Source organism: Gouania willdenowi, unplaced genomic scaffold (assembly GCF_900634775.1).
Source record: "Gouania willdenowi unplaced genomic scaffold, fGouWil2.1 scaffold_32_arrow_ctg1, whole genome shotgun sequence".
Taxonomy (NCBI): domain Eukaryota; kingdom Metazoa; phylum Chordata; class Actinopteri; order Blenniiformes; family Gobiesocidae; genus Gouania; species Gouania willdenowi.
The window spans coordinates 1658508-1673555 of NW_021145091.1; the positions used below are offsets into that span (position 1 = coordinate 1658508).

Consider the following 15048-nt stretch of genomic DNA (forward strand, 5'->3'; position numbering starts at 1 on the left):
CGAAAATGGCTGCCCACTGCTCCTCAGGGATGGGTTAAATGCAGGGGACGAATTCCATTAATGTACTAACATTACATGGCCAATTAAAGGCGAAAGCCCCGATTTAATCTTTAATTAATAAAGTGCTTATTGTTTATGATTCATTGAATAGATGTGACAAGTACAGTGTCTGTCAGAAGTATGAATTCATGTGGGAGTTTAAGTAGAGTTGTCAATTATGGACAAATGTGTTTGAAGGTTGGATTTACAAAACATGTGTACATATTCTGTAGTGTTAAGAAGGGGAATATTTGTGGGTACAAAGTAAAATAGCGTGTGTGATTTCACTGGTTTAATCCCATAGGACATGTGTATGATGAATTAATAAAAAAAGTTTGTACCAAAGCGGTGGTTTAGGTAGAATCTGATAAAAGACATAAATTCATACAAATAATAATATTTATTTAACATTAGTTAGTGCAGGGGTGATTATCGTGTGTGTGTGTGTGTGTGTGTGTGTGTGTGTGCGTGTGTGTGTGTGTGTGTGTCAAAGCTAATGATGAATGGCTCCTTTTCTTGGGGAAAATCCTTTTTAGAATTTATTCTTCCTTTCACTAATTTCCCATGACAAGTTCAGTTTGACAATCTGAGAGACAATCTCAGTCAACAACTTGAGTAATAGTGTCTGATGCAGTAATGTCAATACAAACATAGTTTATTCTCCAAAAACACGATTATATTAAAAGTCAATACAAAAAGTGATAATTTATTTTCCAAAAAAACATGATTATAATATACATTGCAATAAATAACAGTTAACCTAATGTAACTTTACATTAATAAACTGTTGTATTCTTATTATCACTCCTCAGTGGGAGCAGTCTCACACACACGCATCAAAAAACACAGACAGTAACATCGACACTTTCACACGAGAGACCAACTACAGTGACGTCATGAACCCAGAACAGGAAGTAGCACGCTCCATACCGCGCTCAATACCAAGAGGGAAAAATTAAATAAACGTTTTGCAAAACCAAATTACTCCAAAATTACAGATACACACACTTAGCGTGTGTACAAGCTTTGATAAAGTTTCAGGTTGAACAGACGCCACACACACACACACACACGCACACACGCACACACACACACACGCACACACACACACACACACACACACACACACACACACACACACACACACACACACACACACACACACACACACACACACACACACACACACACTCAAAGAGACCATCTTTGATTTATTAGGTAGATGTTAACATCACTTATAAGAAAACTAGAACGGATGAACACGAGATCTTTAATGTAAAATAAAAATAAAATAAAACCATGATTTTTCATTTATGCTGCTTAGAGAAAAAAAAATGTAGGACATGACCAGTACACTAACTTCATCTATAGTTTATCACCTGCTTCATTTATTAAAAACAAGATGGTAAATCATATCTAATGCATAGATAAATGCATTATTTATTCAATATTAATTATTAAATAATCAGACAAATTGAGTTTTAATTCACATTCTATATATTTTTTGAAAGCATAATTAAGTAGAGATTCAAGGCTGATGGGCTGTTCCTATTAGAACATCATCAAGTGTGTGAGGGAACTTCCACTGACTTTTTCAGCACTTCTTGTTCCTTTTCAGTAAGTTTCATCTCCACAGACGTATTGTAAGGAAATTACCCAGAGTTCATTGCATTGTGATGTATGTCAAGAATCTCCTGGTAAACCAGCTGGAGACGTTTTAAAAGCCACGTGAAACGAGTGAATAAGTAACACAAACATTGTAACATAGTGATACATTTGGAGAAATACCATATAATTCATCTGTTGTTACAGTTAAAGGTAAAATGACTTTTTGTGTCTTTGTTGCTCCTATGTTATACAGGAGATTATATTGACAGTTTATATTGAGATATGTCTAAGTTTTTAGTGTTTTAAAAGAAACCAAGAAAGAACAGGTTTAATCTGTGTGTAAATCTATGTGTGTATATATGTTTATATTTGTGTAATTGTAGATACATTGTGTATAGTCTAAGTTGTTGTATTGTGCTTCACATGTTAATGTGATAGTGAGTGGCTTTGCTTTGTAGTTTGTTTCTTTTTTGTTTTGTGTAAATTTGTTTATTATCTCTGAGTAACTTTTTACGACTCGACTAAAATGTAGTTTGGGAAAAAAAAATAAGAATGAGATTGTAAATGATTCCAATAGTATCAGTAATGCACTGGGTCCATCATGTAGCCTATAGGGAGGTAAATACATTTATGACACTGTTTAATGCATAAAATAAACAGTAACTGAACAGTGAACCATGAAGTTTTTTCCTCTGAGAAGAAAAAACAAAACTAACAAAATGTTTTTACTGGACACAGAAATAACACATTTTATTTCTAGTGCTTCAAGCCCTCACAGCCTCACACACTCCATCACTTTCCAGGTGACATCAGACCAGCCCCCCAGGAATGGTCCCAGTCCTCCAGGAATGGTCCCAGTCCTCCAGGAATGGTCCCAGTCCTCCAGATGAGCTACTCTGTGTCTGAGTTTAACTGACTGTGCTTTTAAAGCATCCTTGTTGTTCTGCTGGTTCTCCTTCACTGAGTTCTAATCACTGCTGGTCACATGGAAAGTTTACAATCTATTCACATGGTCCAACCTGTGGAACAGCACATCTATACTGTAGCTCTACCACCACCTCCTGGCTCTATATAGATACTACATTTACCTGCACTTATTACAAGATGTTTAACTGATAATATCATCTGCTTTGCTGAAATGATTGATTCTCAATATTTAATGGTTTCACAAACCAAAAGGTTGTTTTCTGCACTAATTTACTCTTAAACCAGCAGCTGTTTTCAGACAGAGAACCTGTAAATTAACATCTTTAAGCATGAAACTAATAATGTAAGTTTAGCAGAGTTTACTGACGTTAGCTCAGGTATGTAGCCTGTGCTACTAAAACTATCTAAACAGAGGCTCATTTAGCTTTTTAAATACTTTAAAGTGACTAAATAAACTTTTTAATAAGTCTATGAATGAGACCCTTCTGTCTCCTGTTTATTTATTTTTTCCTCTCAACAATGTGTAGCTGTCACAGAGCCATCCAGATAGAGCTGTTATTATATTCTAATTCTACCATAAACTGTCATAAATGTATCTACATCGTCTCCTTCAAAAACTCTAAACCCAACCTGGCAACACAGCTGTTGTTGACTTGTCCTGTGTTATATGTGTAGTTTATTTATTGTTTGATTTAGGTCCATTTATTTATTTATTTATTATATAGAATTAGATTAAATCAATAATATTGATTATGTGTAAAGGAGGACAAACATTACTCAGAGAGACTGTTGTCATGGCAACAATCTGAGGGAGTTATGTGTCTACTTTCTTCTTCTCTGAATAAACTTTCTTTTTCCCAAAATGTTTTTTCCCACAATTCTTCTCCTCATAATTCAACTTTCTGGAACAATAATAAGAATATTGACTATTGACAGGAAATCAGTTTTTATTGGTCATTGATTTTAATGAAATTATTTGTGTGACTGATTTGATGGATTATAATGGCTCCTTATTGAGTTGTGCACATTTTATTAGAAAGCATAATATATTGTTATCATTTCTTTTTTAAGAACAAAAATTTTCCCAAGTGTGATTCTAAATGAATGGACTCCATACTGTACCAAAACTTTACTGCAAATAATCACTTTAGGAGTTTTTTTGGGTCAAACATTTAATGTTTAAGACATGTTTATCATTTTGTAACACATACACATACTGATAATAACAGAAAACATGGTCATTAAACTGAACTGTTCCTGGACTGTAACTATGGTGATCTGGTGAATGTAACCAAATATAAACACAACTAACCACATCTATGGGGTGCCAAGTGTTAAAATGTAGTATAAAAGTTGTAGGTAACACATTTTCATTATTTATCTCACTTTTCTCATATTTAGCACATTTTCCTACATTTAACACAACGTGTAACCACATATATAGAGGTAAAAAAGCAATAAATCTAAATATTGAAATCTAAATCTAAATGGTATATGTTATATCTAAATGTTAAATCTAAATTTAAATGTTGCATATTATATCTAAATGTTAAATCTAAGTCTAAATGTTAAATCTAAGTCTAAATGTTAAATCTAAGTCTAAATGTTAAATCTTATATATAAATGTTAAATCTAAATGTTAAATCTAAATGCTTAATCTTATATCTAAATGTTAAATCTATATCTAAATGTTAAATATACACACAGATATGTGCAGCAGGGACTGAAGAAGACCACGCCCCCTGCTGTCACAGCTGGGAGTTACCATGGAGACGCTTCAGCTCACTTCCCTGGTCCTCTGTAGACTTCATAAACCAGGAACGCTTTCCATTCAAACCAATCCTAGAGCAGTTAAAGAGTGTCAACAAAACCATTAGCCACACCCCCTGTAGGTAATAGTGAGTGAAGGCCTCAGTGAGAATTGAACTCACAACCCCTGGTTTACAAGACCAGTGCTCTAACCTCTGAGCTATAAGGCCTTATGTGTGTGTGTGTGTGTGTGTGTGTGTGTGTGTGTGTGTGTGTGTGTGATCCTCACACACAAGCAGCTGATCAGAGCAGACACACTCCACACTGCAGATGAAATGTGTCTGTTCTCTGTCTCCACCTTAGATAATGTTTCTCTTAGTTTTACAAGCTATTTATCTCGTTTGTTATCACTCTCTCTCTGACTCAGGGCAGACTGTGCACGGACTGAAAGCAGATCAAGTGAAGTCCACCACACACAGAGTCAGAGGAACCTCTGTGACTCTGTTCCTCATGAACATGTTTGTGCCTTTATTCTGTTGCTTCTCCACCTCAGTCTACATTTTTCCTCTTGATTTGACAAAAGTCACGTTAGAGATTTCTGCTGGAATATAAAGCCATGGGACTTTATCTACTCTCAGATCAAGAACACACATTGACTTTTGACGAGCAGCTCCAGCAGCCAATAGTAATGCTTAAAACAGCTCATAAGATTGCTGTGTTGGTAGAAAGACCTCTGATTGGCTGACATCCATCCTGTATTGATAAACTTCATTTTCAGAACCTGGAGAAGGAGAAGAGATTCACTGTCTACTCAGAACACTTTGGATTACAATATGCTCAAAGATGATTATGGACTTTTGACCAAATAACACAAAATAAAAATACATACTGCAGCTTTAAGCGAAGGGATGAGTACTGCTGAATTTTCACCTGCCAACTTTCTGGGTGTTTAGAACCGTGATCGTTTTAACTCAACCATATTTTTACACATTTTAGCAGTTTCATAGGCCAGTTAGCTCAGCTGGTCAGAGCGTGGTGCTAATAACGCCAAGGTCATGGGTTCAAACCCCATACTGGCCAGATGTTAATCAAGGACCATAAACCTGCTTTCATGTGTTGTAAATGTTAGTGTATGAGTCAGAAAGGACAAGGTATGAATATGTATACAATAAACACAGATAAAGAATATCTAAACTGTTAATCATTCCCAAACCTGGAAGAAAATTCACAAATAGCCAAAAATCTAGAATGACTGTCAGTAAAGAAGCTTCTTTTTGACATTTTAATAAATCAGCAAGTAGGACAAATACCAATTTATTGATGAATAATCCCAGAACAATTTAGGTTAAAGATCACATTACTCCTGTATTAGCCTCTCTGCATTGGCTTCCCATAAAATATAGAATAGAATTCAAGATTCTTCTTCTCACTTATAAAGCCCTAAATGGACAGGCACCAGTCTATCTCAAGGAGCTTGTAGTGCCATACAATCCCCCCAGAACACTACGCTCTCAAAATGCTGGACTACTCGTTGTTCCATTTGTCTCTAAAAGTAGTATAGGAGGAAGAGCTTTCAGTTATCAGGCCCCACTTCTCTGGAACCCTCTCTACCTTTAAGGTTATGCTCAAAACATTCCTCTTTGGTAAAGCTTTTAGTTAGGAACCAGCTCATAGCTCATAGTTAAGATGCAATAGGCATAGACTGCCAGGGGGGTCTGGCATGCTCGGTTGGAGAGAGGTTGGAGAGGGCGTTAAGAGAGAGGTCATTTAGGTTAGAGAGGGACCGGAGAGGGTCCCATTCCTCTCTCTAACACTCCCTCTATGTCTGCTTCTTCCCTTGTGTGTTTGCTCCTGTACTCCTTCTGGCTTTTGTCTTGCAGGTCCGTGGGATCCTCAGTGTGGAGTTACAGAGTCTCAACAACTCTGTCTCCACCCTTTCCTCTGCACACACCCAACACAGCATAACGTGGATGGCTGTTCATCATAGGAATGGGATCCACACAAGGTTCCTGCTGCTTAACAGAAGGTTTTCCTTGCTGCCATGATGAATTCATGTTGGGTGTGGGATACATATGTATGTGTATATACGTATATATGCATATGTGTGTATCCATAAAATGCAGAGTCCGTCCTTAAGACTGCTCTACTCTAAAGTGTCTTGAGATACCATTGGTTATGATTTGGCGCAATACAAATAAAAGATTAATTGATTGATTGATAGCTGAGACACCCCCCCCACCCACACACACAGATATCAAAGAACGCAGAACCTGTCATGCCATCCACCAATCAGGAGCCAGCAGAAGGAATGTCAGTGTGAATTTCACTGTGACATCATCACACACTCTGCTGATGACATCATCAGGAGCTGGTTACACATCAAAGGACTCAGCAGCATATTGAGTACTCTATAATGAGGTAAACCCTTCTGAGAGAGACACAATAACCCACAAACTCCTTGGACTCAGTGAATTTACTTTATCTCTGTCACTCTGACAACAGTTATATTTTTGATCTAATGATGGAAGTACATCAGTTCAATGTAAAGAGTCTGGAACAAACATGCTTTGAAGCTCTGAAGGATCACCTCTGTCCGGAAAAATGCATTGGGCTGTGGCAGTTTACTAAAGTCTGGTATATTCCCATTTTGTTTCAACTGAAATATGAGGCCTTTCACTTTATCTGTGAGAATTTTGAGGAAGTTTCACTCTGTGAAGAGTTTTTGCAGCTTGAGGTGCAGGAGCTGGCTGATATCCTGGGTCAGGATGACCTTACTGTGACCCAGGAGAGCACAGTTTATCAAAGTGTTTTAAGATGGATAAACCACATGCCTGAGGAACGACAGGGAGCCATTTCTACTCTGTTACCAAAGGTACGACTGGGGCTGATGGACAAAAGCTACATCACAGACAATGTGCTTAACAATGATGTGGTAAAAACAAACCCTGAGTCCCACCTCCTGGTCTCTGATACCCTTAAAGTCATGTCTCAACCTTCGTTACTCTGCTCTGAGTCTGGGATCAACAACACCTTGTTTTGCCGTCGCTTGCCAAACGCCGTCTTACTGATGTTTAGAATATATTCTAAGACCATGGAGGCCTTTGACTACAGAACTAACAGCTGGATCACAGTTCAGACTCATCCTAGTCTGGAGAATCCCATGACTCACTTTTTCCCCTACAGCACTGTCTTCCTTGGTAGATGCTTCTACATTGTGGGTGGTGTTTTAAGAATTACTGACCCCTATAACATAATGTGGAGGTTTAACCTAGTCACACACTCTTGGCAGGAGATGTCACCAATGCAGGAGTCACGGCGCTGTGTGAGTGTTACTGAGCTAAAGGGATGCATCTACGCTATGGGAGGCTGCAGGAATCTTACCTCACTAAGAACTGCTGAACGCTACCAGCCCAACATCAACCAGTGGACGTTCATTGCATCAATGAATGAAGAGAGGATCAGCGCCAGCTGCACCACACTGAACAACAAGATTTACATATGTGGAGGAATGAATAATAGAATACTGAATACTGCTGAGTATTACAACCCAGACACCAACCAGTGGACACTGATCACTCCTATGGGAACACCTCGTTATAGACTTGGGGTCGTTGCATATATGGGCCACATTTTTGCAGTTGGAGGAAGCGATGGGTCCAGAGATCTGAGGTCTGCTGAGGCTTACGACCCAGTGACCAACACCTGGTACGATGTCCCTGAAATGGTCCACAGACACAGTTTCTTTGACATTGCAGTGATGAACAAGCAGATTTTTGTTGTTTCTTGTAGCACAGGAAACAGAATTGTTGAGTGCTATGACTACACTACAAATACTTGGTCTGTAGTATTTTCTGGCATGGACCACAATGATTGGGTGAAATGCTGTGTGATTTCTGGACTTCCCAACATGGCTGAGTACCGTTCACCTCGTGAACCCATCATACCCAGGACACAGGTCTAAAAAAAGTCTAAACTACATACTGAGATGGAGCAAATGTTATTTTCCATGATCCTAACTGGGAGTGTAACCTGCTCTGACCAGGTCTGTGTGTATCAATAAAAGTGTTTAAAGACATTAGAAGAACTAATGTGTGAATAAATAGATCAGTTCATGTCCCAGCTCAGATGTGATGGTTTTAATCAGCCTGGATCAACCTGAGTTGGTGATGATCTAGAAAAATACTACATTTTAGTGGTGACAACATATAGCAGACGTGTAGATGTACTGAATTTATTTATTATTAATGTCGTGGTTAGCACATATTTATTTTATATATCAAGAGAAAACAATGCAATTCTGTGACACAACAAACTATTGAAAACAATAGAACCTATTTTAACATTTAGAATAATGCACTATAATACAATATAACACCTACAGACCAGGTTAGGTGTTCAGCCTAAGTTACCATGGTGATTTAGCCTGGTAAGAAGTTATCCAGTGTCTGAGTACAGCACACACTGATTAAATGCAGGAAGTTAGAGAGAGAAGAGGAAATCCAGCTTCAGAGGACAGGGTCTTTGTGTATTCTTCTTGTTATGTGTTTAATGAGTTATTCATGTTTGTTTGGTGTATTTTGTAGATTTTTTTGTGCGTATTTGTGGACATTTGTGAAAATTTACGGTATATTTGTGAAAATTTACAGTAAATTTGTGTACTTTTGTTGTCCTTTTGTTTATTTTTGCTATTATTTTGTGTGCTGTTCCTTCATTTTGAGCGTTTACTTGGGGGTGTGGCCAATACTAGACTGAGTATTGTGTGGCCCACGTCTGGTCCAAACCTAAAGCTAATAAATGATTGCTAATCAGGAAATGTCCAAATGAAGCTCTGTGATGATGGGCTTTTATTGTTAGACACGTTGTCCTAACCAACAGGACAGAGGAGTTCATCTGTTGACCAATATCATAGTTAATGTTGTTGTGGACTGTCCCAGAAAAGCTGCTGCTCTCTATTTGATCTAAAAACAAAGCCTTTGCTGTAAATTAGAGATAAAATATAAGAAAAAAACACTACATTTGAGGAGAATTCTTAAAACAAGAGACATTATCTGTTCATGCAGCAAGTTAAATTTACTAAATAAGAAATCTTGAAAAAAATGTTAAATCTTATAATAAGAAGATCCTGATAAATATTCTAAAGGGTTAAAATAAGCAGAAATGGATGATTATTAGATTAAATTACTTAAATTCAAACTTCCTACAGCACAATAATAAGTGAAATATACTGACTATAAACAAATAATTCTTGTTAAAAAATGTTCTATATTTTTTTTTTTTTTAATTTTGGAAAATTAAAGCTTCAGAACAAGAAGAAAACAACTAATCTAAGTAAAAACTGACTCAGCATTAATTAATTTTTTAATTACATTTTTTTCTTCCCATAAACATGATGCTGTGGTGGGAGGAGTCAATGCAGACTGGAGAAGAATTACAAACGGTGGAAAATCAGATGATTTCAGGTCAAAATAATGTGAGCAGCTGATTTTCTGAGGGTGCACAGATCCTAGATGACTAAGATAGTTTATAAATGTGATGACTGGGCTACAATAGAGTTACACAGAAGTAGTTTGATATTTGCAACCACTGTTTATTTGTCAAAGGTCACATATTAATTCAATTAAACTTTATTTATACAGGGACAATTCCAACAATAGTCACCTCGTAGCGTGAGATAACAGGCAACACATTGTGTGATCATTGGTTTCAAAGAAGGGTTTACAGATGAAAAGCTCTATTATAGCTAAGTGTGTGCTAATATGCTAACTATTGTAATATACAGTTTTTAATAGCAGACATGATATTTACAGTCATAATATATTGTGTTTCTGGGTGTGCAAAGGTTGCAGATGTGTTCCAGTGAATTAATATTATTTTGATATTAATTTGAAAATATGTTCTAAATAATATTTCATCCCAAGGTTCCTTTTTCAATGCAGATATGGTAAACAACACCAAAATTCAATTCAAATATTAATTAAAATAAAACTTTATAAATATTCCCCATGTGACCAAACTATAACACTGCGTTTTTATTTTTTCTATTCATTATTTAATAATGATGACATGTATGGTGACCATACGTCTGGTTTTAGACATGTCCTCTTTTGTTTTCACGTGGTGTCAGGGCTGTGTGGGGATATTTTACAAATTTCTGGGTTTCCCAGGGACTTTGAATGCATCTCGAGGCATGCGTTAATTTAAAAGACGTACCTCCACAAAAATGTTTTCTATCTGTCACCTGCAGTCATAGACTTTTTTATGATATAGATATAGAATCAACTGCACTTTGTAACAAACAAAATGATATAATGTGTTACCATTGTTATTTTGATTTAAAAAACAATCAGAAATACACCAAACTTGGGCCCAGACTATGGCTGGAAGAAAAAAAACAGGTCCATCGGGACCACCGGATCCACCAGAGGAGGAGTAATAACAGGAACAATGACTGCAGATGAGAACACATCCAAAAAAAAAAAAAAAAAAAAAAAAAAGAAAAAAGAAACCTGTATTGTGTACTGTAGAACTAACACATTGTTTTTATGTGAGGAAACCTGCACCTCAGTGTCTGTCTTGAGATATTGGAGATACTTTTTCAAAATTAATTGATAAATAAAGACACATTACTGTTTGTCTTTCAGAGTACAGTCTGTGCAGAAAATGTAGTTTAACGTATATGACTCGTAGGAAGCATTAAAATGATAATGAATCTTTTCAGTGATGAACAAAATCTGCCTCCTGCAGCAGTCGAGAGTTTAGATCCTTTCTCTGTCGCACTCGTTTCCTCTTTCTTTGCACTTTGAATAATAATGTGAATTTATTTAGGATAGATTCTCTTTTCTGTTTGTCTATTGAAGAATCACTGAACAATTGGTAACAATTTCAGAATTTTTGGAGACCAAAGTGCATGTGATAATTATTGAAATGTGGTGAAACGACCCTTGTGTTAACAATGACCTTCCTTCAGTGAAGGCCTTTTCTGGTAAAAACACTGACCACATCACAATTTCTGATGCATCCACTACGCTTTTAGAAATCCAACGTAAAAGTATTTGGGGAGGTGAAAAAGAATGTGTTAATCTGTGTGTTTATTTATTATTGACAAATATGAATCAATACTTACATTTCCAAAGATCAATTATGACATTCTGTGAAGCTCATTAACATTACAACAAAGCTGAGAATGTGAGTACAGTATAATTTAAATGTTTGGGGTCTAAAACTTCAAACTTGTGAAATATTAAAATTGCACAGTTTATTTATGATAAACTAATGTCAAATGTTTCAATTTTCTAAATAAATGTTGCTGGTCTCTCTTTAAAACAGATGAACATGATGTGTTAGAGCAGATATGAACAACTTTCATCAGAAATAAGGGTAAAAAAAGAAAAATCTATTTAGTTTATTTAGTTACTATCATGCTTAAAATGTAAATAATGTATATATAATAATTGCTCCACTATTTTTGAATCTGTCAAACACCTTTAATGGTTGGTTTTCTTTAACTCTATGACAAAGTTGTTTATGATGTATATGCAAACACTCATCTCACGTCATATATTTAAATCCAGCTTCAGGTCGTCCAGTTTGTTTTCCAGGGAAAAGACATTAGAACACAGGATGGAACGAAGCGGCGTTTTTTAAGGATTAGCTTTTAGCTTGGTCGCTAGCCCCGCTCGGCATCCCTGCTCCTGCTTCTGATCACACCGCTTATGTCTCCTCTGCTGGCGGACACCGCTGGTACGAGACTCCACTGCTTCACAGGCTGCTGGTTGTAGCTGGCTCCGTAGGAGGTCCAGATCTTCACATCTACCGGACTATAACTCTTTGTTTAGCCTAAATCTAAGATTTCCTGGTGGTCGTATTGTATTTTATAGTAACTACGCTGCAGGTTCACTGAGAAATGATTAGAGGTGACTGAGTTATCTGCTGATATATATCTGTTGCTAACGCGAGCCTCTACAGACGCAGCCTGTAGAGATTTTATAGGATACATGGGGTGAAGCTGCCCCGTGTAGTTAGTACCACCTAACTCTACAAACTTCTAGAAGATTGAAGGTCTTCTGCTGTGTGTGGGCTTGGTGAAATCCAGGTAGTAGATGATATATGCCTGAGACGGCGTTGTTCAGGGACGACTTCTTCTTCCTGTGTTTTATGGCAGGTGACACTCTCAGGGATGGCTCTGCTGTAAATAGGCTTATACTCAAAAAGGTACTACAGGTTGGCCAGGTCAGCAATATTTATTAATGTTTATATAACTATATAATCTAAAAATACAAAAATAAAACAACTCATATGGCATGACAGCTAAGGACATGTTTCTTAACACTCATATTAAGATTTTAAGTATTTCAAACATATTTAAAAACTGAAAATGTACAATATTTCTATATATTGCACCTTTAATAAGGTTCCTCCTGTCAGGGTTTGGTGTAGGTGTGGACCTAAACACAGAGAAAGATGGAGGCAGAATGCAGGCGTAGCATTCCTGGAAACAGTCCATGTTTATTCCAAACTAAAAAAGTCAAAGGGCAGCACAAAGAAACCAGGGAACAAACACAGCAGGACATGAGGAAGGTAGACATTGACAATGAACCAGCAAACATTCAGTGTTCAAGCACTCAGCTAAATAGTAGAGGAGGCCTGATTGGGAACGGGCCACACCTGGGTGGAAACATGAGGGAGCTAATCAGTCACAAACCAAGCACACAGACATCACTGGGGGGTGGAGCCACAAGCAGGAAACCCTGGAACACAGAGACAAGAGTTCCAGTAGAAAACAGAATAAACAAAGACTCAGAACACAAGGACTAAACACAAACTAAACAGAAGCTGACACCTCCATCCTGTTTAAAATACTGATGATTCAGCAGAATGGCTTTGAGCCTGCTGGACACAAACAGCTTGGGTCAGTCCTTTTTTTACTGGTTACATGATGAATTATCAATGAAGAGAGACTGTTTCACTTTAATCTAATCCTCTATCATAAACCTTCTAAATGAATCCTTTAGAAATCATTTTTTAACGTTCTGACCAACAGTGTGCATTAGTTTGAGCTCTACTTCTCCCACTGATCAGTTGATGTCTCCACTACTGACCTGAGGGCCATTGTTGGGGTGTTGGGAAGCATCAGTAGACAGTCCCATGTCTGACGCTCACTGTTGTCATACAACACAAACTGTCTGATCTTGACTTTTACTCCACTGTTGAAGTCAGCAGACAGCTTCATGAATCTGACTGTGTGATTGTCCTCCATCCTCACCTGGTAACACAGAGAAACTATTAGGTCAGCACACTGTTTTAACTACATATACAAAAACTCACCCATTCACAACATTGACAATCAAAAATTAAATGAAAACTAAAATAAATCAGAAGTCACCCAATTAACACACTTCTAGCAGGTTTAAAATACATATTGTTAAAGCTGCAGTATGTACTTTTTTTTTTTTTTTTTTTTTGCTTCATTTGGTCATAAATCTGGGGCGACCGTGGCTCAGGTGGTAGTGGGTCGTCTTCTGATCGAGAGGTTGGGGGTTCGATCCACTACCTGACTATGTGTTGAAGAGTCCTTGGGCAAGACACTGAACCCTAAGTTGCTCCCAGTGGTCGACTAGCGCCTTGCATGGCAGTCCTGTCCCACTAGTGTGTGAATTTGAGAGTAATTGGGTGAATGAGCTGATATGTAAAGCGCTTTGAGACTGCTTCAGTGTGGTGATAAAGCGCTATATAAATCAAGTCCATTTACCTTTTTTTACCATCCATCCGAACCTTTGATGACATAATTAAAAGTTTTCTGAGAGAACTCTGGACCTCTGCTCCTCATGGCTCTGTATCTGAGCTTTAGAAAAACAAGGGGTGAGACGCTACATTTCAGCCAATCAGAGATCTTTTTACTGAAGTAGATGCGTGTTCACATCCTTTCTGTAGTAAAAGTGCAATGGTGGACCTTTCAGCAGGAAAAGTGGCTATTACAGCATTAGCACAACAGTTACACAGCAAAGCAAGAGGAAAAAGGAAGACCGACATATTGAAGCAACAGTTTAAAGCACGTGTCAAACTCCAGTCCCGGGGGCCAAATCCGGCCCTTTAGAGCATCCATTTCGGCCCTCAGGAGCAAGTAAAAAGGGCAGAGAAAACATGAATTATTTTTTAAATGACCAAAAAATCCAGTTGTAGATCTTTCAAATTCATCAACTTCACAATAAGTTTAGAGGTTTGTGGAGTTCACTGCTCTGATAATAAGCAAAGGTTCTCAACCTTGTGGTCAGAACCCCATTTGGGGTCATAGGATACTGTGAGAGGTCCACCAGGTACCTTCAAGAAACTAAGAATATTTTCTGAACATTTTTTATCTTTTTTTGACAACTAAACCAAACTCTCCATATTTTTAACCAAGTTTATCACTTTTTCTTGCCATATTTTTGCTCCTTTTAATGCATTTTTGCAACATTATTTCTATTTCTGGCACTTCTATTATTTCTATTTCTGGCACTTCTACATCACATTTCAATGCCTTTTCTGCACATTTTTTCCACATTCCAGACATTTTCAGCACTTATAAACCCTTTCCACCACTTTTCCACCTAATGTCACATATGTTGACAAATTATTGTTACTTTTAACCTTTTTTCACCATATATCATGATTATTTTTGTCAATTGAACCACATTCACCATTTGTTATGCTCATTATTCACCAGTTTAAACTAATTGTTCCAATATT

The 15048-nt window shown here is 37.2% G+C and overlaps 2 non-coding genes and 1 pseudogene across 2 annotated transcripts; 1 reads left to right on the top strand and 2 right to left on the bottom strand.

Moving 5' to 3' along the window:
- LOC114459557 (protein canopy 4-like) overlaps nucleotides 1–15048 on the bottom strand; it is a 58379-nt pseudogene that overhangs the window by 34088 nt on the left and 9243 nt on the right.
- trnat-ugu (transfer RNA threonine (anticodon UGU)) lies at nucleotides 4481–4553 on the bottom strand. Its single transcript has one exon. It is a non-coding gene; the product is annotated as a tRNA-Thr (tRNA).
- Nucleotides 5330–5403, top strand: trnai-aau (transfer RNA isoleucine (anticodon AAU)). Its single transcript has one exon. It is a non-coding gene; the product is annotated as a tRNA-Ile (tRNA).